The sequence below is a fragment of the Carlito syrichta genome, unplaced genomic scaffold (genome assembly GCF_000164805.1).
Source record: "Carlito syrichta isolate Samal-C Ts95f unplaced genomic scaffold, Tarsius_syrichta-2.0.1 Scaffold301513, whole genome shotgun sequence".
In the NCBI taxonomy this organism is placed as follows: Eukaryota; Metazoa; Chordata; class Mammalia; order Primates; family Tarsiidae; genus Carlito; species Carlito syrichta.
In genome coordinates this window covers 255,064-282,904 of record NW_007245609.1, presented here as the reverse complement: position 1 = coordinate 282,904, position 27,841 = coordinate 255,064, and the positions used below count along the sequence as shown (strand labels likewise).

Below are 27,841 nucleotides of genomic sequence, written 5' to 3'. Positions count from 1 at the left end.
TTCCAAAGGCTCTGACTCACAGACAAATCTCAAGATGATGATAGGGCTTGGCATCTTTGAATAAAACAATATGTGTTTGGTGGGCGAAAGACTATAAACTCAGTGTTCCTTAGTCCAAAGTTAGAGGATACTTGATAATCTTCTCAAGTGTCTAAATCTTCACAGAAAAATAGGTTTGGAGTATTGTTTGGCCTTAAAAGGATTATTTCAATTTTGTAAATACCTTTGGAGGTAAAGGCTTTAACTGCTCTATTATCTCATCTGTACCAAAGGGTTGTTTTTACCAGTGGCACCATTACCCCAGTGCTATCATATAAAATGCATAAAAACAGCTCAATGATTATTCAACCTCTTTTACTAGTAAAACTAGCAAAAGAAAACAAAAATCAACTTTACAAATGTAATTTTTCAAGCAAAGGACATCAGAAGTATTTTTCATCATAAGCAAATCAGAAATCAGATTTTTTAATCCAGAGAATGAAAACAAATTCATTTAAAGTAAACTAAAGCCAAGCGTATCATATGCCAGATGACGGCACCTACTGACAAAATGTAACACTGCAGCCCTGCATTAATCAGGGATATCTGGAGGAAGAGTAGTTTTTGGTGGCACAGACCAACAAGATCCCCATAACCTTTTAGGAGTGGGGACTATGACAGTGTGAAGAGGAAAATCGTGATTGACGGACAAGGAAGATTCTTTTACTAAAGAACATAACACAAACAAAAAAGTAAGCTGACAGGCGTGTGCTCAAACCTTCACTACGGTGAAGTGGTCTTGGCGATATATAATTCCAAGAATTCCAACCTTAATTTTCTTCCTGAAATATTTTAAGTCTGTCTTTTGGATTTTAGTTTTAAATGACATTATATCTAATTTCATCATGAAAAGTAAAGCAGGATTCATTTAACATAACTTGTTTTAAAGAGAAACTACACTCCGAAGAGTAAGAGATACATTTCATAAATGATTCTTCACAGAGAGAGCATGGTTTGAGAAAAAAAATGAGATTTTTACCAAGGAGAATTGTGTTTAATCCTCTAGCCCTGTTACTAACTTGTATGACCTTGGGTACACTGCTTAATGTTTCTGAACCGTTGTCTTCATTTATTTACCTTAAAATATTGTTTTAAGAACTGGCACACATGACATACTCTCAACAAATGGTCATTGTTATCATTATTTTCGAATTGCTGGCTATGTTAATTTTTCCCAGGAAGGCCTTTGGGCAATAAAACTACATGTTTCTGTTCCAGAAAATACCTGAGCAGTTAAGCTTCTTAATTTCTATAGAATTCCTGGGTCTAAAGACATTTGAGTTTAGCAGGATAGCTTTAAGGAAAAAGAACACTTCTTTTTCAGATACTTCATTTTGTTAACTCCTAGAAGATAGAAAATAATACCTAGTACATCTCACACTTGACACCCCACAGGTAAGTATAGTCCTTTGTCATACAGAGTTGTGCATTCCTGTATTTCCATAACTACCTACCAGAAACTGGCCAGTTATGCTCAAAATTGTAACTTCAGCTCTCCAATCCTAGTAGCATGATGCGAGGAGTACTTATTTCCCCTGATCTTTAGCTTCTGAGATCAGATGAAAGTGGGCAGGTTCATGGTGGATAGCCGTAGATTCTCCCCTGATATTTAGAAGGCCTTTGCTGTGCAAGAACACAGAGTAGACTAAAATCATTGAGCACCACCTAGTCACACTGTGCTCTTCTCACACCCTCTCTCTAAGTCAAGTTTACTAATCAACTCCTTAAAGACAGGCCATTCTGATACTTCATCAAGAAAAGGGAAAACCACAGGATTGTTCTCTAAGGCTGGAACAGTTACTTAAACTTTTCTGAACAAGCCCTCTTCTGTATGTGTGTCCCCGTGATCATAAGATATAGAATTTAAATAAATATATAGGCTAGGGATGGTTTCCTAAAGAAAATGTGAAGTACATATTCTCTGCTCAAGGGAAAGTAGAAAGGATATGGCTTCCAACCCAATAAAGCAGAGTAACTTGACAGTCAGATTCAGAAGTGTGTTGACCCAATTTTCAGGCACAGTTTTGTGGCCCTTCAACAGCTGGAAATGAATGCATGCTTCCTGCACTTGATTTCTCTTGGGAATAGTAGGGAAAGTTAAAGTTTTCTCTGAATTAAGCTTCATGTATCTATTTATGTTCTTAAAATAAAACTGTGAAAGAAAATATAACTTTAAAAAAATACACACACACAAATACATACAGTGAATATATATGGTATAAATACTCAGTATCTTAACCCTTAGAAGTGAAATTTTAAGTAAGGTGCCCAACAAATCTTATCAAAAAAAAAAAGAAAAAGAAAGAAAACAATAATGCCCTACATCACAGAAAATTAGAAAAAGAAAACTATTAGTTATTATGATAAATTCTACAAAAAAAAATCAGACATTTTAGATTTCTCAGTTATTGGTTATTGCTGCTATTATCAACAACATCTTTCTTTATCACTTAATACATTTTGATTCATGGTTTTTAAAACTACTATCTGAAAACAACTCTATGAAGTAGATAGAATTAGTTCTATTTTGGTTGGGCAAAGTGGCTTATGCCTGTAATCTCAACACTTTGGAAGGCCAACACGGGAGGACTGCTTGAGGCCAGGAGTTCAAGACCAGCCTGAGCAACCTAGTGAGACTCCGTCTCTACAAAAAATTAGATGGGTGTGGCGGCAAGCACATGTAGTCCTAGCTACTGGGAGGCCAATGGGGGAGGACTGTTCGAGCTAAGCAGTCCAAGGTTACAGTGAGCTATGATTGAGTCATCGTACTCCAGCCTGGGCAACCAAGGTAGACCCTGTCTCAGAAAAACAAATAATAATTAGCTCTATTATATATATAAAAACTGAAAAAGAGATAAGTGATTTTTCTAACACTACAAAACTAGTTAATGGGATAGCGCAAACTGGAACCTAGGTCTCCTAACTCCTAGGTCTTTTGACTAATCTAGTGGTTCCAAATATTATTTTAACCCCAGAATCCTCTTTCAAACAAATTATTTTGTGGAACTCTACTAATTTAACAGACAAAATTGGAGCTGCTCTAACTAAAGTGGATACTGGGCCAGAGCCACGTAGATCCAAGCCAGTGCCTCCCTCCCCTATGATGGACTTTGAGACTCTTCTGGAAAACATCATGACTCCAAGGAACAAAGTATAAAATGCCACCATCAAAGGTTGTCTTCCTGACTGACTGCCCAAGGAAATCCATAAAGTTCCAATCCAAATATGAATCAGACTAATAACCAATAAAATGATACTGTTCAGTTAGCATGTCTAAGATTTTCTCCGTCATAAATATATAGTGATAGAAATAAAAGTTATATCCGGTTCCAAAGATCATAGCCACATGGTGTTTACTAATTACTAAACTATTCCTATGTACTACATGAATCGATGAGAAGGGGATGGACGGGGTGTATCCATTTCTTTGGCAACACTGCAATCTCACAATTCTAGCTAGGACATTTGTTTCCAAAGTTAAATATGAATACCTCTCTTCAAATATAATCTTATGTGAAAGGCCTCTTATGAGCCATTCTAGTTCATTAAGGCAAGGGGAGGGGAAGCCAGCCTAAGGCAAGGGGAGGGGAAGCCAGCCATGCCTCTCCAAAGCAGCCCAAGGCTCTAGGAGCAGAAAATGGACACAGCTGGCAAACAAACCTAAAGAATTATTTCCAGATTTCCAAGTGGTCCTTGAAATGCAAACAGTGAATACCATTTGTTATTGATGGACTGCCATCTGAAGCTGCTGCAGAGGCAACAATGCCTAATTTGTAGGCATAAGTAAATATAATTAGGCCAGGCGTGGTGATCCAAACCTGTAATCCCAGCACTTTGGAAGGCCAAGGTGAGGGGATTGCCTGAGCCCACAGGTTCAAGAACAGCCTGGGCAACTTGGTGAGATCTCTTCTCTACAATAAATCAAAAAATTAGCCAGGCATGGTAGTACGTGCCTGTAGTTCTGGCTACATGGAAGGCTGAGGCGTAAGGATCACTGGAGCCCAGTAGGTCGATGCTGGGGTAGCTGTGAGCATGCTACTGCACTCCAGCCCAGGCGATGGAGTGAGATTCCAACTAAAAATAAAATAAAAACAAAAACAAATATATATATAATTAAATTCAAAGTACAGCATAAACTCCCTGCCCATACTACCCAAGTAAACCATCATATATCACTATTCTACACAAGGCTGATAAAAACAAAAAAGTATTATTTTTTAAAAATTCTACCACAAACTTTCAAGGCTTTGAGCAATAATCAACCAGCAAGTCAGGTTTATTCATCCCAATGGACAAATAGAAAGCAAACTGCAAACTTAATTTACCTTCGAAAATAAACCTTAAATTCAGAAGAGAACCACAGTGGAGATAATTGACAGTCTATGTACAAAACAATCAAACAATGAAAGACTACATTTACAAAAAGCATCAGGAAAATTAGAACCAATGTCAAAGCTGAAATCATATAAGGCAAGGAAACAACCACAAAAAAGAAAACAAAACCCCTTTACATCAGCTCCAAAGAAACCATTATCAGTTCCACTCCTTTCTTACTACTGAACACATTCCATTCAATAAATTAGTTGTTGTATCTGAAAATGTAGCCTGAAGTTGTAACACAAAATAATCTTATTTGTTTATTTGCTTATCTATGAGTTGGAATCTCACTCTGTCACCCAGTCTGAAGTGCAGTGGCACACTCACGGCTACTGCAGTCTTGACCTCATAGGCTCAGGCAATACTTCCGCCTCTGCCAAGTAGCTGGAACTACAGGTGCATGCCACTACGCTCAGCTAATTTTTTTGTTTTGTTGTAGAAGCGAGGTCTCGCTAAATTGCCTAAGCTGGTCTCAAACCCCAGGGCTCAGGCAACCCTCTCGCCTCTACCTCCCAAAGTGCTGGGATTACAGGTGTGAGCCACCGTGCCTGGCCAATACGCAATAATTTTAAAGACTATATGGTCATCAGAATAGGATAGCAAACTGGAATCTAAGTCTGTTTTCTTTTTGCCTGTGCTACAGCTTATCCATGTGAACTACAAAGCAAGTAATTTTTTTCTCAGCCTCTTCATTTGTTAAAAAGATATTTAATAGCAGTTCTACTTATCTCAATCTTGTTGCAAGGCTATGATTAAAATAATGCACATCCAAACCTGATTTAAAGTACTAAATGTCATGTAACTTGTCACTGAGAAAGATATTCATTTTACCAACCATTCAAAACAAATAGAAGGTATAATTTATCTTTGTTAACTAAATCTGAGAAGATTTCACATTAATTTACAATGATTGATTCAAGAAGAAAAATCCCTAAAACTTTTTGCTAAGAAATCATCTTATCTTGACAGCTATAGATTATATCCATGCTCTAGCTGGCTCTCTCTCTACATTACAAATATAGAACTGAGAATCCTCACCAGTCAGAGGCTACTGTCAATAACAACTTATTTCAATTGCCTGAGCAGTTTTAATTAAGCTTTGAATTCTAGCATACCAAACATGTATTGAAATAAGAATGGGGGTAATATTGTGAAAACTAAAGAAAGCATTAAATGAGAGGTGCCATCTTTTTTTTAAAAAAAGTATCAGTATACAAGGTGACACAATCCATTTAAACATATGGTTGGGTGCGGTAGCTCACACTTGTAATCCCAGCACTAAGACCAAGAGTGGAGGATTGCTTGAGGCCAGTAGTTCAAGAACAGCCTGGGCAACAAAGCAAGACCGGCCTCTACAAAAAAATACAAAAAGTAGCCAGGCTTGGTGGTGCGTTCCTGTATTTCCAGCTGCTCAAGAGACTGAGGCAGGAGGATCACTTAAGTTCAAGACTGTGTTAAGCCATGATCGTGCCTGCATTTTAGCCTGGGTAACAGAGTGCAACTCTGTCTCAAACAAACAAACAAAGAAACAAACAAACAAAGAACACCTGCACCACTCTGCCCAAGGTCTTGTGCTTTGGAGGTTTGTGCTGTAGTAGCTTGGACCTGCAAGCAGTCCAACACAAATTTTTTATCTAAACCAAATACTGAAAACATGTTTCAAGCTTCCTACATGCTTTACTAGAGGAAATATAAGAATGAAACATGAAATGATAATGTCTTACACAGAACAGGCACTCAGTAACAGCTTTTGGTTGTTATGAGATGAAGAAGCAAGTAAGCTGAGACTCATGGTGCTAACAAGCCTCAAGTATCACTTGATTTTCTTTAGTATGTGTCTACACTGAAGCTCTCACAGTTATCTAGCATTGAAAAACATAAGATGAGTTCTGGGGTTTTTTTTGTTTGTTTGTTTGTTTCTCCTTAGAAATCATAAGGCAAACTTCTGGGATTATGCACATTGAGAAAGCTTTACCAGTGTGATCAATATATATGGGGACTGGCTCTTATACTGTAACTGCTATGCATTTGATTCTATAACAACTTCCCGGTCAAGGTAGATATGGCATGATTATAAAATCATGAGCTGAGCCCTGAACATCTGAAAACATTAAAGAAAACCCTGAAAGAGAGTTTATTAGTTACGAGTGAGAAGTGAAACTAAAAGGTTGTGATGGAGCGGAGGGCTAGAAGAGGCAGGAGAATTACACACACAGCAACTAGATGGAGAAAGCAAAACAGCGGCTGCTCCAAAGAAAGAGGAGCATGGAGCAAGTATGAAGAGGAAAGGTGAAAGTGACCGCAAAGAAAAAAAAGGAGATAGATGAGAGAAAAACAGAGGATCAAAGAGACTGTGTCCTGAAGCAATCCTGAACTAACTAGGCTTAGTTCCAGTTCACATGTATCCTTTTATTATTAGCCTCCATTCTTAGATATAATGTGGGTGTGACTATTAATAGAAACCAAAAGAACCAAACTAAAACACAGTTTCCGACTTAATATTTCCACCTCAACAAGCTGAAATTCTAAATCCATAGTCTTTTGATACATTTTCTAACTTCAATTTTCATCACAAATGTACAGGACAAGGTAGGCAGTCACAACCTTTGACTGGTTTCACCCCCTCTAATGTTCTATCTTATATATCTATTAGCTGAAACCAAGGATTCAAATTTAACAACTAAATGTAGTAACTTGAGAGCAGGACAATGAAAACAAACACTTAAAATTATTACTATGTAAGGTACTCCTTTTAAAGAAGTAACTTTTAAAGAAGATATTTTTGTTTTTCCCTCCCAAAGTTCCTTTTTTTTTTTGAGTTGGAGTCTCACTCTGTCACCCAGGCTGGAGTGCAGTGGCACGCTCATGGCCACAGCAGCCTCCTCCACCTGCTGGGCTCAGGTGATCCTTCCGCCTCAGCCTTCCAAGTAGCTGGAGTTACAGACACGCGCCACCACACCTGGCTAATTTTTTGATTTATTGTAGAGATGAGGTCTCACCAAGCTACCCAGGCTAGTCTCGGCAATCCTCTCACCCTGGCCTGTCAAAGTGCTGGGATTATAGGCATGACCTACCAGAGGCAGCCTCAAAGTTCTCTTAACTCAACATCTTCTTCATTCAAAATGCAAAACGATTTCTATTCCAAAAGCCACCAATAACCACAAAGTAAAGGTCTTCAAAATGAAATTCAAGGCAAATGTGGCATCGTGAAAATAACTAAACAAAATTTCCTCAGTCATCTCTAGGTCGTGTCTAGTAGGATGTGACTCCTTATACCAGATAGTCTTGTTTCCAAAGAAACAGGGAAGTAAATCAGGGCCTGTAAAATTCATGTCTTAAGTTAGTTAAAAATAGTAACCAAATATATAGATAAGTAATAAATGACCGAGGAATCTAAAAATAAGATTTAAGTTGATGTACATTTATTTATGCACTGTTTTAGAGAAGTAAATCAATAGAAAAAGAGAAGCAAGGGGAATTCTATATGAGTATGAGTGTATTAGGGTCCACCAAAGTAAATGATTCTCAATTTCAAAAAGCATGCTTGGGATTTTGAACAGCAGATATATGACTTTTACTTTTATGGGTCTATGATTTTTACATCTATAGTTTCTGGAACAGTCAGATTTGAAGTAATTCTCCCTAAGAACAAATTTACAAAATTCATACATTCCAGACAGCTCTTAATTATCTGTCAATTAATCACAGGCACATTCTGAACCTTTTCTATATATATTCAGTAAAAGAGATATAATACACAGTTTCTGTACTCAAAACTTTTTTCTTTTTGAGTCAGTGTTTCCTCACTGTCAACCATGCTGGAGTGCAGTGGCACACTCATGGCCACCGCATCCTTGACCTGCTGGGCTTAGGTGATCCTTCTACCTCAGCCTTCCAAGTAGCTGGAATTACAGGCATGTGCCACCATGACCAGCTATTTTTTTTCATTTATTGTAGAGATAAGATCTCACCAAGTTGCCAAGGCTGGTCTCAAACCCTGGGCTCAGGCAATCCTCTCACCTCAGCCTCCCAAAGTGCTGGGATTACAGGTGTCAGCCACCACATCCGGCTTCAAAACTTTTAAAATTTAACTAGGGAAATAAGAAATCATATGAAGAAAGAACTTGAAAATTATAAAGGGACATGTAATTTAGAGTTAAATTGTGTGATACACACTAAAAGTCAGAAGAATAAAAATGAAAGGTAGATTGACATAGTAGAAAGATCATTTTACACAGGTAGCACTCTGCTAAGTTAATGTGATAGCAGATGTTCTCAAAAGCAAACTTAAAGGGAGCTAAAACAACACTGTATGTCCGATGCAGAAAATGTGGACAAAAGTCACTGAAATTCCACTATACAAGTCTTCCCCTCTAAGATTCATTAGAGATCAAATTCCAACTCTTCCTGAAAATACAAAACAATTTCTATTTTTAAAGCCACCAATAACCATAAAGTAAAGGTCTTCAAAATGAAATTCAAGGCAAATGTGGCATCATGAAAATAACCAAACAAAATTTCGTTTAACAAAAATGGCAACAGGCTCCCTGAGAAAAGCTGAGCCCAGTGTCAGATGATACTCTGGCTTTTCAGTTTAATGTAAAGTGAAAAACCAGGTAGGAGTTAATCAATATTTAATTACCAACAACTTTCACTAGTGAAGCATATTTAGAGACAAAAAGTATTTGTAGTCTGTATCCTACCAATGAATGTTATGCTTCTTAACATGCCTCAATCAAGCCAATTAATGGGATGGAAAAAGTATCTATGATCTTGGTAACAGAGCTGAGCACTTAAAGGATCAACATGAAACATTACCTACTGTACACATTTGAGGTTCCAAGCAAACTTAATTAAAAAAGAAAAAGGGCCGGGCACAGTGGTTCATGCCTATAATTCTAGCACTTTGAAAACCTGAGGCAGGAGGATTGCTTGAGCCCAGAAGTTCAAGACCAGCCGGTGTGACATAGTGACACCAAGTCTCTACAAAAAATAAAAAAATTAGCCAGGCATCATGGCGCGTGTAATCCCAGCTACTCAGGAGACTGAGGCAGAAGGATCACCTGAGCCCAGGAGTTTCACTCTATGATCATGCCACTACACTCCAGCCTGGAAGACAGAGTGAGACCCCAACAGGAAGGAAGGGAAGGAGGAAGAAAAGAAAGAAGAGAGGAAAGAAGGAGTACTCAATAAACATAGACGAATTTATGTGGGATTTAATTATATTTTGTCTTCTGTGATATGATATAGAGGCCTGACTCAGGGCTGACTGCATCTAACTATTGTGAGGATTTATATAGAAGTAAGGAAGAGTGAAGACAGCTCAACCTGAGCCAGGGTTGGAGGTGTGGGATCAGACCGAGGAGTTTCTAAGAAAAAAATAAAGGCAAAAGGAGGTAGATAAAGTAGTAAGGAGAATGCAGTGCTGTCTTACTGAAGCAAGCGAGTTCTCATGCTATAAAACATGAAAAGGAAGGGTCGGTTAAGAGGTCTGGAGACCAAGGTCAATTGCCAAGTAGAAAAGCAGAGAGGCAATGACTAATATAGCCAGAAGATGGAGATGGAGAGGTTTAGATGTTTCACTCAACCTCCAAGGCATAACACTTAGTCTGCATTCCCCCTTTCATTAATCATTTGGAATTCTATTTAATGATACTAAGGATCACCCCTTCAAAAATAACTAATACTTTATCAAGTTAATACTACACTAAAGGGAAGCACCTGCATCTATCAACTGTAAGCCTAAACCCCTAACCTGGAGGCTGTAAATGAAAAAAATTTTAAGAGATTACATAGTCACCTTCTATATTGTACCTATGTATTTTTATCAAATTACAAAATATACTGGCTATTTCTAAAATTAAAAATAAATGGTAAAATAACTAATGTATTTCAGATATTATCATATAATATACTCAAGTAAGTGTTAAATGTTCAGACTAAGGCTTCTAAAGCTTCAGGAAACATTTTAAATATATAGTCAGTTAAAAGACTGTAGGAGCCGACTTAGGGGGCTTGTATCGGTCTCAGTTGCCGCCACCATGGCCAGTCAGTCGCAGGGCATCCAGCAGCTGCTGCAGGTCGAGAAGTGGGCTGCCGAGAAGGTGTCCGAGGCCCGCAAGAGGAAGAACAGGAGGTTGAAGCAGGCCAAAGAAGAAGCTCAGGCTGAAATTGAACAGTACCACCTGCAGAGGAAGAAAGAGTTCAAGGCCAAGGAAGCTGCAGCTCTGGGATCCCATGGCAGCTGCAGCTCTGAAGTGGAGAAGGAGACCCAGGAGAAGATGACCATCCTCCAGACCTACTTCTGGCAGAACAGGGATGAAGTCTTGGATAACCTCTTGGCCTTTGTGTGTGACATCCGTCCAGAAATCCATGAAAACTACCACATAAATGAATAGGGGAAGATCAGCATTTTGGATGCCTTCATAGAATATGAAGCTTTAGCAAAGCTCAAGTTTGACTCCTATGAAAAGGTGTTAAGTTATTTCTTTATATTACATAGTAGGTCCCTTCACTTTTTGGAGAGTAGCAAATCTAGCTTCTTTGTACAGACTTAGAGTTTTTCTAAAGGTGTCCTCTTTTTGCCTCGTATTTCTTGAGGTATCCCTTTCTTATTTATAGGTATATATTGTCTCTTTTCCTGTGCCATTTGGCTCTAGCAACATGTATATCAGTGTTGACTTTTTCTTTGTTCGATCTAGGGAAAAAAACCTCAATTATTTGAAGAAAGAAAGGGATTAAATAATTTTTGTCCCAACACTTTCTTAAAGGTCAGGGGCTTTATCTATGAAAAAGTAGTAAACAGTTATTTGTAACCTGTGTGAAGCAGCAGCCAGCCTTAAAGTAGTCCATTCCTGCTAATGGTTAGAACAATAAATACTGATGTAATTGGGCTGTTTCTAGTTTCTCTTAATCAAAATTACTAGATAATAGAATTCAGGAACTTGTTACATGTTATTACTTGGTGTATCAATAACCATTTAAAAGTAAAGACTCTTTGTCATGCAAAGAAAAAAAAAACACTGTATATGACAAAGGAGATAAAAAGTGATGTTCAGAAAAGGGAAAAAACTCTACAATACTACAATACGAAGATTCTTGCCAAGAAACTAAACCTGAATCTGACCAAGTCTCTAGATTAATAGTTCTGGACATGGGCAATTTTTGTCCCTAGGGAACATTTGGCAATGTTTACAGACATTTTTGACTACCACAACCGGTATAGGAGAGTACTGTTGACATCTAGTGGCTAGTGACTAGCAATGCTGCTAACCATTCTATAATGCACAGTTGTTCACAGAAAAAAATATCAGTAATGAGAAGTTGAAAGACCCTTCTCTAAATCTAGCAGGAAATATAGGGGTCAGGGAAACATGCTAAAGAACTTCATGGAATGAAATCAGCAAAATCCAGGACACAGGAAACCAGGAAGGACAAATAACCCAGTTTCTTCAACTAGTAAACTGCAAGGAAGAAAAACATGATAAGATCATATCCAAAAAGGTAATGTGTGGACTTCAGAACAAAATAACTTTAAAAAATAGTTATATAATAGAGGACACTTTAACAATGACCACATAGTTGACAACATTAAGATACCATTGCTAATTTTTTTCAGATGCAATAATGGTATTATAATTATACTGTTAAATGTAAAGGGACAAAATTTTCAGTTTAAATAATTTTTGGAAATTGCTGCAAAATAATCCAATGGATAGGGGAATACAGGGACAAAGTTTTTAAAGTTTAAATAATTTTTTGAAATTGCTTCAAAATAATCCAATGGCTAGGAAAATACAGATGAAAACAAGAGAGGCTATGGATTAATAACTGCTAAAGCTGGGTAGTAGATACATAATATTCTTTTCTTTATATCCATATAATGGGCACATTATATTCTTTTTTCTTTTTCTTTTTTTTTTGAGTTGGAGTCTCACTATGTCGCCCAGTCTGGAGTGCAGTGGCTGCTCCCGGCCACCACAGCCTTGACCTGCTGGGCTCCGGCGATCCTTCCGCCTCAGCCTTCCGAGTAGCCGGAATTACAGGCATGCGCTACCACACCCGGCTGATTTTTTGATTTATTGTAGAGATGAGGTCTCGCTGTCCAGGTGGGTCTCAAACCCGCGGGCTCAGGCAATCCACTCACCTCAGCCTCCCAAAGGTGCGGAATTACAGGCTGAGCCACTGAGCCCGGTTTAATACATATATCTTGTTATATTCTCTCTTATACTCTTGATACCAATTAGCAGCTGTGCCCAAAGTGTATAACCATCATATTTGGGTATCTAATTTCAAAAATAATATGTACATCCTATAATATTATTAGCACTTCTATTCTTAGTACAGTGGATGTCCAACAGTACCCTATGTATGTAAATCTTGTATCTATACAACCATTTATCATCCTTACAGAGCGACCTTATGGTAGCTAAATAGAATTCTACTGTATGCCTTTCAGGAGTGGATCATATTTTCCTACTTATAAATTGGACGATGAAGCCAACTTTCTCTATCTTCTGGTAACCAGAATGTTACCAGTGAGGAAGACCAATTAGATGAAAGCAGTCCAGAGACAAAAAACTGGCAGTTATTAGTACACACCAACACCAGTACCCTCAAGGTAAAAATGAACTTAAACAACTGAAATGAAGTATTCATCAAACAACTCTCCATATAGTTAGAAAAAAATCAGGAATTATTACAAGTGACTAAAGAATAAAACAATCTGACTATCTCTCATTAATGGAACATATTTAAAGACAACTGTATAGGATGGGTGCAGTGGCTCACACTTGTAATCCCAGCACTTTGGGAGGCTGAGGCAAGAGGATTGCTTGAGCCTAGGAATTTGAGACCAGCCTGGGCAACACAGAGAGACCTCACCTCTACAAAAAATTTTTACAAATTAGCCAGGTGTGGTGGTACATACCTGTAGTCCCAGCTACTGAAGAGGCTCAGGCAGAAGGATCGCCTGAGCCCAGGAGGTCGAGGCCACAGTAAGCCATAATCATGCCACTGTACTCTAGCTTGGGCAACAGAGTGAGACTTTGATTCAAAAAAAATAGTAAGTAAAGACAACTGTAATATTAAATCATACAATCCATCTAATAGTTTCATTAGTACTGTTATTTTGATAGATTTTTTAAAAATCTGGCTGGTAAAACAAATTAATTTTCATCAAAATCTTCAGTTAAAAGGATAAAGTATTGTTTTTTAATTACAAAAAACATATAATTACACTTTATCTTGTATCTATACAACCATTTATCATCCTTACAGAGCGACCTCTGTAAAGCATTAAAAATTATTTTTGCATAATGTTTTGCTAAATTATTGTAGAATATTAAAGTATGACAAGACTGGAGATAAAGCCCTCGCTCCAATCCTGAAAAAGTTCAGAGAACCTCTCTTCTCTCAAAAAACTTTCTTTCCTTTTACACTAGAAAAATAAGCCCTCATTGCAGTCCTACATAAAAGCTTCAAGAAGTTGGGCACAGTGCCTCACGTCTATAAACCCAGCACTTTGGAAGGCCGAGATGAGAGGACTGCCTGAGCCCATGGGTTTGAGAACAGCCTGGGCAACTTGGCGAGACTTCATCTCTACAATAAATCAAAAAATTAGCCGGGTGTGGTGGTGCACATCCGTGGTTCCAGCTACGTGGAAGGCTGAGGTGGAAGGATTGCCTGAGCCCAGAAGGTCAAGGATGTAGTGGCCGTGAGCATGCCACTGCACTCCAGCCTGGGCAACAGAGTGAGACTCTGACACTGACACACACTGACACACACACACACACACACACACACACACACACACACAGAGCTTCGCGAGAGTAATCATACTGACTGTCCTTTACAAAGACTCTTACACAAAACCATAATCACTAGAGTCATTTGGGTAACAGAAGTAGCCAAAGGGAAAATAATGAAATTAGAAACCTCAAAAGAGAATCTAGATTAAAATTAATCATAAGCTGCAATGATATTAGTTAAGCTTTGGAAGGAATGAATCTTTTGTTGAAACCTTTTAGCTATCATTTGTTAAATATGGCAGGCACCACATTATGTACATATCTTTTATCTACATTTATAAACATAATACATATTATCTTTAATTTTTAGAACAATCCCTAACAGGATATGTTGCTATACCCATTTTGTGAATGACAATGAGAAATTTGAAGATCATAATGATGTAGTGACTTGGTCAATTAGTATGAAGTGAGATTTAGGTCTAGGAATGTCAGGATCCAGAACTTATCCTCCTTGCCCTACACCTTTTGTGACAATGTCACCTCTCTAGAGAATACACTGGCCTTGGTATTAAGGAATAATGTGTAACCCCAAGACTGAATAGCCCTGGGTGGTTAAAGTGAGGGAGATTACTGATACCCATCCACAGGAAGCTGGATGTGTTGCTGAGTTACAACATCAAGTCTGGAGTCTGACAGGCCTGTGCCTGATTTCTGGCTCTACCTTCTACTAGTTGTGTAGCAATTTACTTCACCTCTTCAAGCCCCAGTTTCCTTAAGTGCAAAGTAGGGATAAGGACAGTGTATCCCCACCAGTCTTTTACTTACCAGTCAGAAAGCAAAAATATTTTGCTTTTTTATTAATATTTTGATAGTGATATTTTTATTATTATAGACTTAACTCCCCTTCTCTACTTTCTGCCCTTAGGTTAAGCATCTTTTTTTTTTTTTAAGCATCAAGATCGCACAGGAAACAGGAAAAATTTAGTTTGCTCAGAGAAAGAGCTAACTGAACTTTTAATAGCATTAATGACTGCTTCTTATTAACTACTCAAATGTGAAAATAATTTTTAATTTTTAATCCTGGGTTGATGCCAGTTTCAGTAGCTCACACCAGCAATCCCAGCACTTTGGGAGGCTGAGGTAGGAAGATTGCTTGAGCCTAGGTGTTTGAAACCAACCTAGGCAACATAGTGAGACCTCAACTCTACAAAAAATTAAAAAATTAGCCAGGTATGGTGGCATGTGCCTGTAATCCCAGCTAGCTGGGAAGCTGAAAGTTTTTCCTGACAAACCTGAGTATTACAGCAAGACCTCATCTCTACCAAAATAAATAAATAAGTCAGCTGCGGTGGCACTCATCCATAGTTCCAGCAACTCAGGAGGCTGAAACAGGAAAATCACTTGAGTCCAGGAGATGGAGGCTGCAGTGAGCCAAAACTGTGCCACTGCACTCCAGGCTTGGGCTACAAATTGAGACACTGTTTAAAATTTTTTTTAAAAATCTTTCTGACAGATTCAATACAATATTCCAGTTTAACTTCCCTAAAATGTAACTATCAACAGCAAAGGATGTATATATAGTATACTCATCTATAGGGTACAATCGGATACACTACAAAGGAATTCACTAGGCTTGTAATTAACATTTTAACAGTTTTGTAGGCATCTCCTTTAGTTGAAAAAGATCCTTGGTCTAGTTTCATTTTTTTGTAGAGTCTAACAAAAAAATATAGTAGCTCCTCCTCCCTCCTCTTATCCATGGTTTCGCTTTCAGCAGTATCAGTTACCTATGATGAACTGTGATCCCAAAACAGGTGAGTCCTGTACAACAGGATACTTTCAAAGAAAGAATGCATTCATATAACTTTTATTACAGTACACTGTTATAATTGTTCTGTTTTAATATTGCTGTTGTTAATCTCTTACATCCCTAATTCATAAACTGAACTTTATCATAGGCTTGTATGCATAGGGAAAAGCATAGTATATATAGAGTTTGATACTATCCACTGACTCAGGCATCTGCTTGGGGACTTGGAATGCATCCCCCTAAGGTAAAGGGGAACTATTGTAAAATAGTGCTTCCGGCAGACAAGTCCAAACAGTACAAAAATGTATTCTATAACCTCATCACATAAATACTGCTAATTATAAAATAAAACAAATACAAACAGTATTTTATGATCAGAAAATAGTAATACACATTAATTTCTAAATTTGAAAATCTCAATGAAATAGTAAGCCTAACTTTTTTGAATGTTGTTCAACAATTGAAAAAGACCCTGAAATCATTACCAACAATTCCAAAATTAATTCAATTTCTCAATCTTTGTATTATTAACCTAATTCCATAAAACATTTTCTTAGACATGAAACATTTTCTTGAGCTCTTTGTATGATATTTTTAAATAAATGCAAAAAGAAAATAAACATTTAAAAATAATCAAAATGGAGAGAAATAAAGAAATATTACTACTTTTAAAACTTGGAATGACTTTTTTAAAAAAGGAAAACACGGTACTTTCACTACAGAAAATTTGGAAGCTACTTAGAAGTATACAGAATAAGAACTACAGATACCTCCACCACCCAGAAATAATCACTGTAAACATCTTTTGGTATTTTTTCCTATGCCAAGTATATAGATATTTATAAAATTTGTACAACACTGTGAATGTTCTCAAATGTCAATAATGGTATTGTGTTATATGTATTTTACCATGATAAAAAAGTTTTAAAAGTTTGGATTACACTACATATATAATTCTGTGACCTGCTTCCCCCACTGAACATTATTTCATGAACACTTTTCAATATGAAATAGTCTTTAAAAACACTGATTCATTTTAGCCAGGCACAGTGGCTCACGCTTGTAACCCCAGCACTTTGGAAGACTGAGGCGAGAGGATTGTCTGAGTTCCGGACAATGGTTTGAGACCAGTCTAGGCAACTTGGCAAGATCTCATCTCTACAATAAATAAAAAAATTAGCTGGGCACAGTGGCATGCTCCTGGGGTTCCAGCTACTTGGAAGACTAAGGCAGAAGGATCACCTGAGCCCAGAAGGTCGAGGCTGTGGTAGCCATGAGCATGCCACTGCACTCCAGCCTGGGTGACAGAGTGAGACTCCTACACACACACGCTGACACACACACACACACACACACACACACACACACACACACACACACACACACACACCGATTTTTTTAAAATGACAGTAGAGTATTTCATAGAGTAGATACAACCATTTATATAGTATTCTCCTATTTGTCCTCTCCTCCCCATTCACTCCTCTATTATTCAACATTCAGTTGCTTCTAATTTTGCACCTCATAAATCCCACAATAAATATTTGCATAAATAAATATTTGCAGACTCTTGGGCTGTTTCCTTAGACTAAATTCCTATGAGTATCTCTTCTCCTCCATACCCACAACACATACATGCAATTTTTCCGTGTGTTTTGGATTTTTTTTTTTTTTGAGTTGGAGTCTCATTCTGTCGCCCAGACTGGAGTGCAATAGCCGTTCCCGGTCACCGCAGCCTCGACCTGCTGGGCTCCGGCGATCCTTCCGCCTCAGCCTTCCAAGTAGCCGGAATTACAGGCATGCGCTACCACGCCCGGCTGGTTTTTTGATTTATTGTAGAGATGAGGTCTCGCTGCCCAGGCGGGTCACAAACCCGCGGGCTCAGGGGATTATTTTTAAGGAAAAAAGTTTACATACACCGTTGAAGGTCACTGTTTTTTTCCCTTATTGTTGGGAGCCAGCCTTGGAGGCCCACCTGATTGACAAGGTCCAGGTGCACTGAGGACCCCCGGCCGCAAAGCGAGTCCGGGCAGCTGAAGCCCTTCTTCTGTCTTCCGTCTTTGCTGTTGGTACGGCTGAAGAAATTCTATGCAGTCGTAGAAAAAAAAAATGGCATGTTTATGTGAAGTACTCACAACTAACCTGGAAATCTCATGGTTCATTTTTCTATTTCCCACTATGCTGTTTGGCCTTTTCTAACATATGCAAGGGTTAAACTCTAAAACACATCAAAAATGCTTTCTTTCATTTGGTTATAAGTTATTAGATATTACTTAAGTAATAAATGATATAAGTATATTCACTCCTTATTTGATTTAGAATTATGCAGTTTAGTATTTAGACATAAGGTTTTTTAGACGCACAAGTTTATAGTAAATTCATTATGAATTCATTATAAGTTCTAACACTTATCTAGGAGTTATGTAGGTGATTTATAACACTGTTTTCACTGACTTAGGATAAAGATTAATCGTTAAGGTTTTTACTTAATTCAATAGTTAAAACTCTAAGTTAACTTTTATAGAGTGGGTTTTCACTGAACTCATAATATAATAATCAGACATTTTTATGATAGATTAGCTAAAGACAGAAAGCAACCTTGGGGGCCTGGAAAACATTACTAAAAGCTTCTTTTGAGTTCTCTTTAGAAATAAACACTGCAGGATAAGAGAAGAGTAACGAAGACACCTGGACAGGAGAGAGAGGCGATTACAAAGCTCTGAAGGTCATAAAATCCCCAGAAGGAAAACTACTGCTGCATGAAATGTACACTTGGAAACTTTCTTGAGACATTTCAAGGACTGTAATTCAGGACTCTGGACTAAAACTATCATCTTTGGCTTTATGAATAAGACTCGTTGTCTGAATGTTTATAGGGTTCTTGGCTTGTTTATTACTAAGACCACTAGATGGTGATAACTTTTAAAATATATATACATAAAAAAATTTTCTTTGTCTTGCCTCTTTACAAATAATATAAAAGCCTTCCCTTAACTAACATTAAACATCATCTATTCAAAAAACAGGTGTCCAAATACAATGTTTTCGTCTTTCGCCTATGCGTCTCTCCTTCAAAAAAGCCCCCATGACCCTTGTGGGGCTAGACCCCCACACCTTATCCCATTTTGCTCTCCCCACTCTGCACGGGTACTTACTATTCTAAATTTTGTGCTTATATTTCCCTGAATATTTTTAAGTGGTCTGGATATTTTTTAAAGCTTTATCTAAATAGAGTCTGTAAAGTGCATTTACTCCCCTTTACTACTCAGGAAGCAAACCCTTAGCTTACATCACTTACTTTGGAATCTAAAATACTCCTGGCTTTAGCCCCACTCATTACTTCACTCTTTGATTCCATTTCAGGTTTACAAAAAAACATGTTTATATTTCCTCAATGTGGCTAAGTCTTTTGAGTTTCTACTTTTTATTTTATATATAATTTCTACTGGGGTAGAGGGGGTACAAAGTATGAATTTACAAGAATCATTTTATTCAGAGGCACTTCCCACTCAAGTTGTTTTTTAAAAAAATGAGAAACTAGAATTAAACACATTTCAAAGACAATATCTGAACAGATTGTTAAAAGTACTTTTCCCAGCCAGGCTCAGTGGCTCAGCCTGTAATCCCGTGCCTTTGAGAGGCTGAGGTGAGTGGATTGCCTGAGCCCACGGGTTTGAGACTCGCCTGGGCAGTGACACCTCATCTCTACAATAAATCAAAAAATCAGCCAGGCGTGGTAGCACATGCCTGTAATTCTGGTTACTTGGAAGGCTGAGGTGGAAGGATCACCAGAGCCCTGCTGCGGTGGCTGGGAGCGGCCACTGCACTCCATTCTGGGCGACAGAGTGAGACTCCAACTGAAAAAAAAAAAAAAAGTACTTTTCCCTTATGATTTGTTCACCAAGTGCCTCAACATACACTGGTCTCAACTTCATGTAGAAGGAAAGGAAGCACTGGTATATAATAATAAAAGACTCATCCTAGAGTATCTGACTTACAGTTTCTAAAGTTATTCTCCTTCATAATCACAATTCAAAGGTTAAAAAAAAAAGCAAAACACAATTCCAAGTACTAGATTTCAAGCAGCTTTCTTAGGATGTGACAGAAGAATAAAAAACTGTTATAGAAAAACAGGGTACCATGTCTACCATCTGGATGACTAGGCTCAGTTGAAGCCCAAAATTTACCATCACGTAATACGTTCATGTAACAAACACTGCACAAACACCTCTTGAATCTTAAAAAAACAAGGCATTATAGAAAAATAAAAGATCCTATAAACTGAATCGGATACTACCTGTTCTCAGTGCATAAAAACAGGCATACACTCATAGGTTAGGGTTTCCCTTGCTCTAAAACATATGTCAACAAGAAAATTAATTCAACCCCTACTTCATTCCATATATAAAAGTTAACTTAAAAGTGGATCAACTGCCAGGCTCGGTGGCTCAGCCTGTAATCCCGCGACTTTGGGAGGCCGAGGTGAGAGGATTGCCTGAGCCCGCGGGTTCGAGACCCGCCTGGGCAGCGAGACCTCATCTCTACAATAAATAAAAAAATCAGCCAGGCGTGGTAGCGTACGCTTGTAGTTCCGGCTACTTGGAAGGCTGAGGCAGAAGGATCACCGGAGCCCAGAAGGTCGAGGCTGCGGTGGTCGGGAACGGCCACTGCACTCCAGTCTGGGCGACAAAGTAAGACTCCAACTCAAAAAAAAAAAAAAAAAGTGGATCAACAACTTAAATGTAAGAGCTAGGCTGGGCTAGGTGGCTCAGCCTGTAATCCCGCGCTTTGGGAGGCCAAGGTGAGTGGATTGTCTGAGCCCACGGGTTCGAGACCCACCTGGGTAACTTGGCGAGACCTCATCTCTACAATAAATCAAAAGTTAGCCGGGTGTGGTAGCGCGCACCTATAGTTCCAGCTGCTTGGAAGGCTGAGGTGGAAGGATCGCCAGAGCCCAGCAGGTTGAGGCTGCGGTTCCAGGAGTGTGCCACTGCACTCCAGTCTCGGCAATGGAGTGAGATGCCAACTCAAAAAAAAAAAAAAAAAAAAATCTAAGAGCTATACAGGGGCAAATTCTCATGAATCAGATTTGGCAATGGATTCTTTGATTTGATACCAAAAGTACAAGCAAATGAAAAAAAATTGAACTTCATAAAAATTAAAAAAGTTTGTACATCAAAAGGTATTATCAAGAAAATAAAAAGACATTCAGTAGAACAGGCGAAAACACAAATCAAATATCTGATAAGAATTTAACATCAAGAATACATTTTTAAAACTCAACAAAAGAAAAACAAACCAATTTTTTAATGTATGCATGACTTTAAGCATATAGCATTATTTTCTATGGCATTCTTTATGGCCATGGAGGGCAAAGTTACAAAACTTTGCCTCTTATAGTGGTGTTTTCATCCTTCAGCTTAATAAGAAAACTAATGTCATAAATGCTATAATACAAAAAGTGTTAAACTTTGGAGTGCCAAAAAAAAACCCACAAAAGGTATTAATCTGCTTGATTCAAAGAGTTTATATAGAGAAAAACTTCCACTGAATCTACCATGTTAAATAAGTGAGGGAGTAGTGTCATTGTCAGTACTTCTCTGATCCTGTACTTTTCATTTCTCCAATCTGTCTCTGACCCCCTCCAACTCTGCCTCTCTCACAGTGTCTTTTTTCACTTGCTCATTAAAGATACACATTTCTCAAAGTTCCATTCTTAGCCTTTCTTCTGCTCCTCAATCATCTCTTAACTTCCCTGATCAAATCCCCATGATTCCCAGGCTTCTCTTTTTGGCCAAGCCTGCACCACTAAAACACAGACTCAAATTTCCAAATTCCTAATTAATATCACAAGAACAGTTAAACAAAAAGGAGCCAGAATTTGCTGGTTTTGAAGATTCCCAGTCTCTCCAAATGCAAATAATATTAACATATGAAACACTTTCCAGCAAAATTCAAACCCAAGGCACTGCCAAGACAACATGATCTAAAAGATGTGGCTGAGGATATAGCTACAAAATTCTTTGTTTCAACCTCAGATGGATCTAAAATGATGCCTCTGAGTACTAGTCAGTTAGGCAAAAGGCTTTTTAAAGATTTTAAAGGTGGTAGTACCTTATAGATTATTTTAATCAAAGAGTATAATTTATAAGATGCTAAACGCCATTGTCCCTCAGCAGAATCCACCCACACACACACAAAAGAAAGAAAATGGTTTATCTCACAGATTCTTTGGTGTGGTTTTTATCTAATGAAGTGAGCCCAAATATTAACAGGAGACCCACAAAGTTTTGAAGAAAATTATATTGGCAGAAACACTAGCCATTTGGAATGAAAGAGAAACAATACAAAACAAAGTTTTGTTTGGACTCCCAAACTTCTACAGACAGGAAGTGAGTAGAAGAATCTACACAGCTGCACACATAGACTATTTTCCTACTTTTCATAGAAAAGGAAAGATAACTGGGAGTGTGGAACCAAAATCCCAGAAGGCGGAGCTAAACACTACGAAGGATTATTTCCAGACATGAATTTTTTAAGAACTACCAAACTGTGCCCAGCTGAATTTCAAAAATGGTATGGAGTAATGATACCTTTGTGCCAATATCGTCCCTATTTGAACAAGAATGTCTATAGTGGTTATCATATGCTTGCCCAACCACTGTATCTTGTATGTGCGTGGGGCAATGTGCCTCTTTAGTTTCACAGGTCTTCAGATATACAGGTAATGTACTCAAGGAGCTGAAATTAAGGTACTACACCTGAGGAGCCTCATTCAAAACATGACCTAATTTAGAAGACAACATCTTGGACTACAACTGATGATGGAGAGATATGCAGGAGGCTAAGAGGAGGGTGAGTGTATCTTACAAGTAGGATGAATATAAATAATTTGTGGGCAGAGATTTACTGTAGAGATTTAAAATATTTTCACAGAGCCATTGCTTTGTTAAACTCTGGTGTGTCCATGTGGCTCCTTAAATTACAATCACGATGTTTCCTAGCTTTGGCCCCCTCTCCTACCTTGGAGAGGTAAATCTTCTCTCTCTTTCTCTCTCTCTAATTTACTTTCTAGCCATTGCCTTGCTAAACTATGGTCTGGCCATGTGTTCTTTGAGCTATGGCCAGGCCATGTTTTCCTAAGCTTTGGCTCCCTCTCCTATCTTGGGGACATGAATCTCCTCTCTTGTCTCTCTCTAATTTACTTTATAAATAAACTATATTTTTCAGTCTAACTGCAGTACAATTCTTTGCCTCTTTCATGTGGCTCCGGATCACACAATCCCACTCCAGCAGATCTGATCTAACACTTTGGAGGCCTCGCTGGGATATATTTTAACCTAACATTTTTTGAGGTCCCAATGAGATCTTTAACCTAATAAAGAGCCTTAGTGATATTCAATTTATAATTTTATTCCGAAAGTGAAAGTCATTAAGATTATCTTAAATTCGGGAAAATGTGAGAGGAAGGGGCACACCTCATGAACAAGGGTACCTGCATAATGAACATTTGTATACCTAACCCTGAATTGTACCCCACATCTTTAAAATAAAGAGAAAAATTTCAGGAAAATGTATCAGTTATTCCAAATTGCAGCACAGTATATTTGGATAAAGCAAAATAAATGCATTGTTGACTTAAGCACCTGCAAATAATTATTTTAACTTTTTTTTTAAGTAAATAGCTGGCCAAGTAACATATAATCCTAAACTGGTCATATAAACAGAACCCATATGTTTAGTCCATATATACAACACCTACATGGGATATAGTGAAACAAACAGATGGAGAAGAAACATCATTATGCTGAGATTTATAAAATTAGAGAAAACCAGTCAATTTTCAAAATTAGTTTAAATTCTTTATATTTAATTTTCTGGCAAAATAAACTTCAATGTTGACAAAATGTTTCTTTATTAAAATTGTACTCCTCAATTGATTACTTTAATGTAAACGGCATATTTAGAACCTCAAACGGAGTCCATTTAATTTTAAAATTTGAAACAAAAAAAAGGAAGAAAATATTTTCACAAATTCTCTGATATTTCCTTCAAAAAGTAGAGCCTATTTCCCCTCTGGAGCGTGGGCTGGATATAGTAACTTGTTTCTACAATAATGAAAAAGCAAATCTCAAACAATACAGTAGGGAGAGGGAAAATAGCAACTTTACAGTAGAGGAACCTGGTAAACCCTAACTTAACCAAGTGATGAGGGTTAAAATCAACAGTTATGACATGTGGGTTGCATCTATCCCTAATGTGGTGTGGACACTTCACATCTGCTGTATTCTTTCTCAAAACTCATAACTATGATCTGAATGTGTCCACTAAACTTCATGTGATAGAAACTTGAAACCAAGGTTATCAGGATTGGGATGTGAGGTCTTTGGAGAGGTGTTCAGGTCACGAGGGTTCCTCTCTCATAAATTGAGTAATGGGGTTACAAAGAGGCTTTGTAGAAGCGGGTTTGATCTTGTCTCTTCCACCATGTGAGAACACAACATTCTTCCCCTATAGAAGACAACTGTTCTAGGTGCCATCTTGAAAGCGGAGACCATGTCTTCACCAAATCTACTGGCACCTTGATCTTGGGCCCTCAGCTTCCAGAACTATGAAAACTGTGAGAAATAAAATTTTGTGCTTAATAAACCAAGCAGGCTCAGATATTCTGTCACAGCAGCACAAAACAGGCTAAGACACCCATAATCTAATCTACCCATGAGAAAAATAAAAGGCCCAGACTGGGGGCATGCTGCAGTATATCTGGCTAGTATTCTTCAAGACTGCCAAGGTCATTTTATAATGTATACATATACCAAAATATCAAGTTTTACACCTTAAATATAAAATTAATTTTAATAGGCTGGGCTTGGTGGCTCAGCCTGCAATCCCAGCACTTTGGGAGGCCGAGGTGAGTGAACTGTCTGAGCCCGCGGGTTCGAGACCTGCCTGGGCAACTTGACGAGACCTCATCTCTACAATAAATCAAAAATTAGCTGGGTGTGGTAGCACACACCTGTAGTTCCAGCTACTCGGAAGGCTGAGGTGGAAGGATCACCGGAGCCCAGCAGGTTGAGGCTGCGGTGGCTGGGAGCGGCCACTGCACTCCAGTCTGGGCGACAGAGTGAGACTCCAACTCAAAAACAAAAACAAAAACAAACAAAAAAACCAATTAATTTTAATATACTTAAATATATACAATTTTGTATTTGTCAATTATATCACAATAAAGCTGAAAATAAACAACTGTCATACTCATGAAAAACAAAAAAGAATGAGAAATCGAGATCCAAGGCGACTGGGTAGGCATAAAAAGTAAACGCAATTTAGTTAGTTTAGTTAGCAATTTAGTGGTACCTTGGATTGGATCCTGGAATACAAGGAGAATATGAATGGAACAACCGGTGAAATACAAATAAAATCTGGAGTTTAGTGAGTAACATAGTACTAATGTTAGTTTCTTAGTTTGACAAATGTATAATTTGTACCATATTGGTTTTGTAAGTCGAGCATGCCTCACTCCTTTAGGGAACTGCCCTTCATCTAATCCCTGTAGTATCAGCTGTCAATTTATGCCTTCCCTTACCTTTGGTCAAAGGGCTGGGTAAACAGTACAAACTTAAATTACCCAAATTCCAGTAAACAGTGACTTCTCCATGAGTAGCCATAGGACCTAATCAGGGAAAATAAGAATCTACCTTCAATCGATATACATATGTTGGGAAGATAGAAGCACCTGAAAAGATGGGTCTGCGCCTGCTAGCCATCATCTTACCTTCACATGAAGACAGCTTGTTTAAAGAATGACACTAATGGAGCCATACACAGCCAAGAAATATCTGAAGTCAGGAACCACATTTGGGCTTCCTAAGCACATAATCCACTAATCTCCTCTTTTTACTTAAGTTAGTTTGACACTAATATAAGTGGGTTTTTTGGTTTTTTTTAGTTAGAGTCTTACTCTGTCACCCAGGCTAGAGTGCATTGTCACACTCACGGCCACCATAGCCTCGTCCTGCTGGGCTCAAGTGATCCTTCCGCCTCAGCCTTCCAAGTAGATGGAACTACAGGCATGTGCCACCATGCCTGGCTAATTTTTTGATTTATTGTAGAGATGAGGGCTCGTCAAGTTGCCCAGCCTGGTCTTGAACCCGTGAGCTCAGGCAATCCTCTCACCTTGCTGGGATAGGCATGAGACACTGCGCCCGGCAGGTTTTTTTTTTTTAATCTAATTGCATTAAGTAGTTTGAAACTAAAGAAAGTTTCAAAATATCCCAGAAATTCAGATTGCAGATCCAGTAGAGACAAGTGGAGAGGAATTCATGGCAGAGATACTCAGTAATATGGGCTTTGAAGAAAGATTTCAGCAAGTAAAAATGGAATGAATAAAGAACAACCCAAGTACCAATAGGAAAGAATATGGCACATATGGAAATGCAGTTCAGCCTAGTTGAACAGTACAATGTAAATAGATGATAGATAATGGAAGGCTAAATGATATTCTGAGAAGAGCTGTTTTCTCTAGACAACGGAAGTGGGGGAGGAGGATCACAAGATGAAAGATCAAACTCCCTTTGTGATCAATACAGTCTGGATGTCACTACTGTATTAACTATGCACTCACTAGCTTTATCACCATAATTCAATTCAGGCTTTTCTACTAGAACCATAAGACTACTAAATGACTTATTAAAATTTGAATATACTTCCTCTGTTTTGACTTCTAATTTACTTAGGTTAACAACCCTGGCAATAAAAAAGAAGTTTAGTTTACTTGGCATTTAATCTGAGTTGGTTCCTAGTGAGTAGCACACATTACTGCCACCTGCATCTTGTGAGATACTACTACTAAGATATTAATTATACAGAGTTACCTAGAAAGTTCAGACACATGATACACTTGAAACATATCAGCTTCCAAGTTCAAAAATCCTTCTTTTTGTTCACAATACCACAAATCATTTTTTTAAAAACCCATACAAAATGTTAACAATAGCCAAAGTATAGAAAAAGTAACTCAAAATTGATCAAAGACCTAAACTTAAGAGCTAAAACTATAAAACTCTAATAAAACACAGAGGAAAAATTTCATGACATTGGATTTGATACCAAAAGAACTAACAATCAAAGAAAAAAATAGGATATGATATGGAGAGTGAAAAGAAAGCTCAGAATGGGAGAGAATATTTGCAAGTCATATATATCTGATATGGATTGATATCCAGAATATATAAAAATATATATAATATATATAAAAATATATAAAATATGTCGCTGTGGTAGCTATGATCATGCTACCGTAGTCCAGCCTGGGTGACAGAATGAGACTCTGACTCAAAAAAAGAAAAAAAAATATGAAGAAGAACTTGCACCGTGGCTCAAGCCTGTAATCTCAGTACCTTGGGAGGCTAAGGAGAGGCAGGAGATACTTGAGCCCAGAAGTTCAAGACCAGCCTGGACAACATGGTGAGATCCTGTCTCTGCAAAAAATTTTTTAAAAATTAGCCAGGTGTGGTGGCATGCACCTATAGTCTCAGCTATTCTGGAGGCTGAGGGGGAAGGATCGTCTGAGTCCAGGAGGTCAAGGCTGTAGTGAATCATGACTGTGCCATTGCACTCTAGCCTGCAACAGAGTGAGACTCCAACTCAAAAAAAAGTGGGGAATAGGGAAGGCAAAATAGACATTTCTCTAAAGAAGATAGGACAGTGACTATAAAAAGAAATAACAGGCCAGGCTTTGTAGCTCAGCCTATAATTCCAGCACTTTAGGAGGATGAGGCGAGTGGATTGCCTGAGACACGGATTCGAGACCAGCCCGGGCAGCTTGGTGAGACCTCATCTCTGCAATATATAAAAAATTATC

The 27,841-nt window shown here is 38.0% G+C and overlaps 1 protein-coding gene and 1 pseudogene across 3 annotated transcripts in view; one reads left to right on the top strand and one right to left on the bottom strand.

The window, feature by feature from the left end:
* The window catches only part of COMMD1 (copper metabolism domain containing 1), a 164,128-nt gene that overhangs the window by 68,617 nt on the left and 67,670 nt on the right, over positions 1-27,841 (bottom strand). The gene's annotated exons all lie outside the window — the stretch shown is intronic.
* Positions 10,421-10,884, top strand: LOC103257067 (annotated as a pseudogene). Its single transcript, XR_504107.2, has one exon. The product of XR_504107.2 is annotated as a V-type proton ATPase subunit G 1 pseudogene (transcript).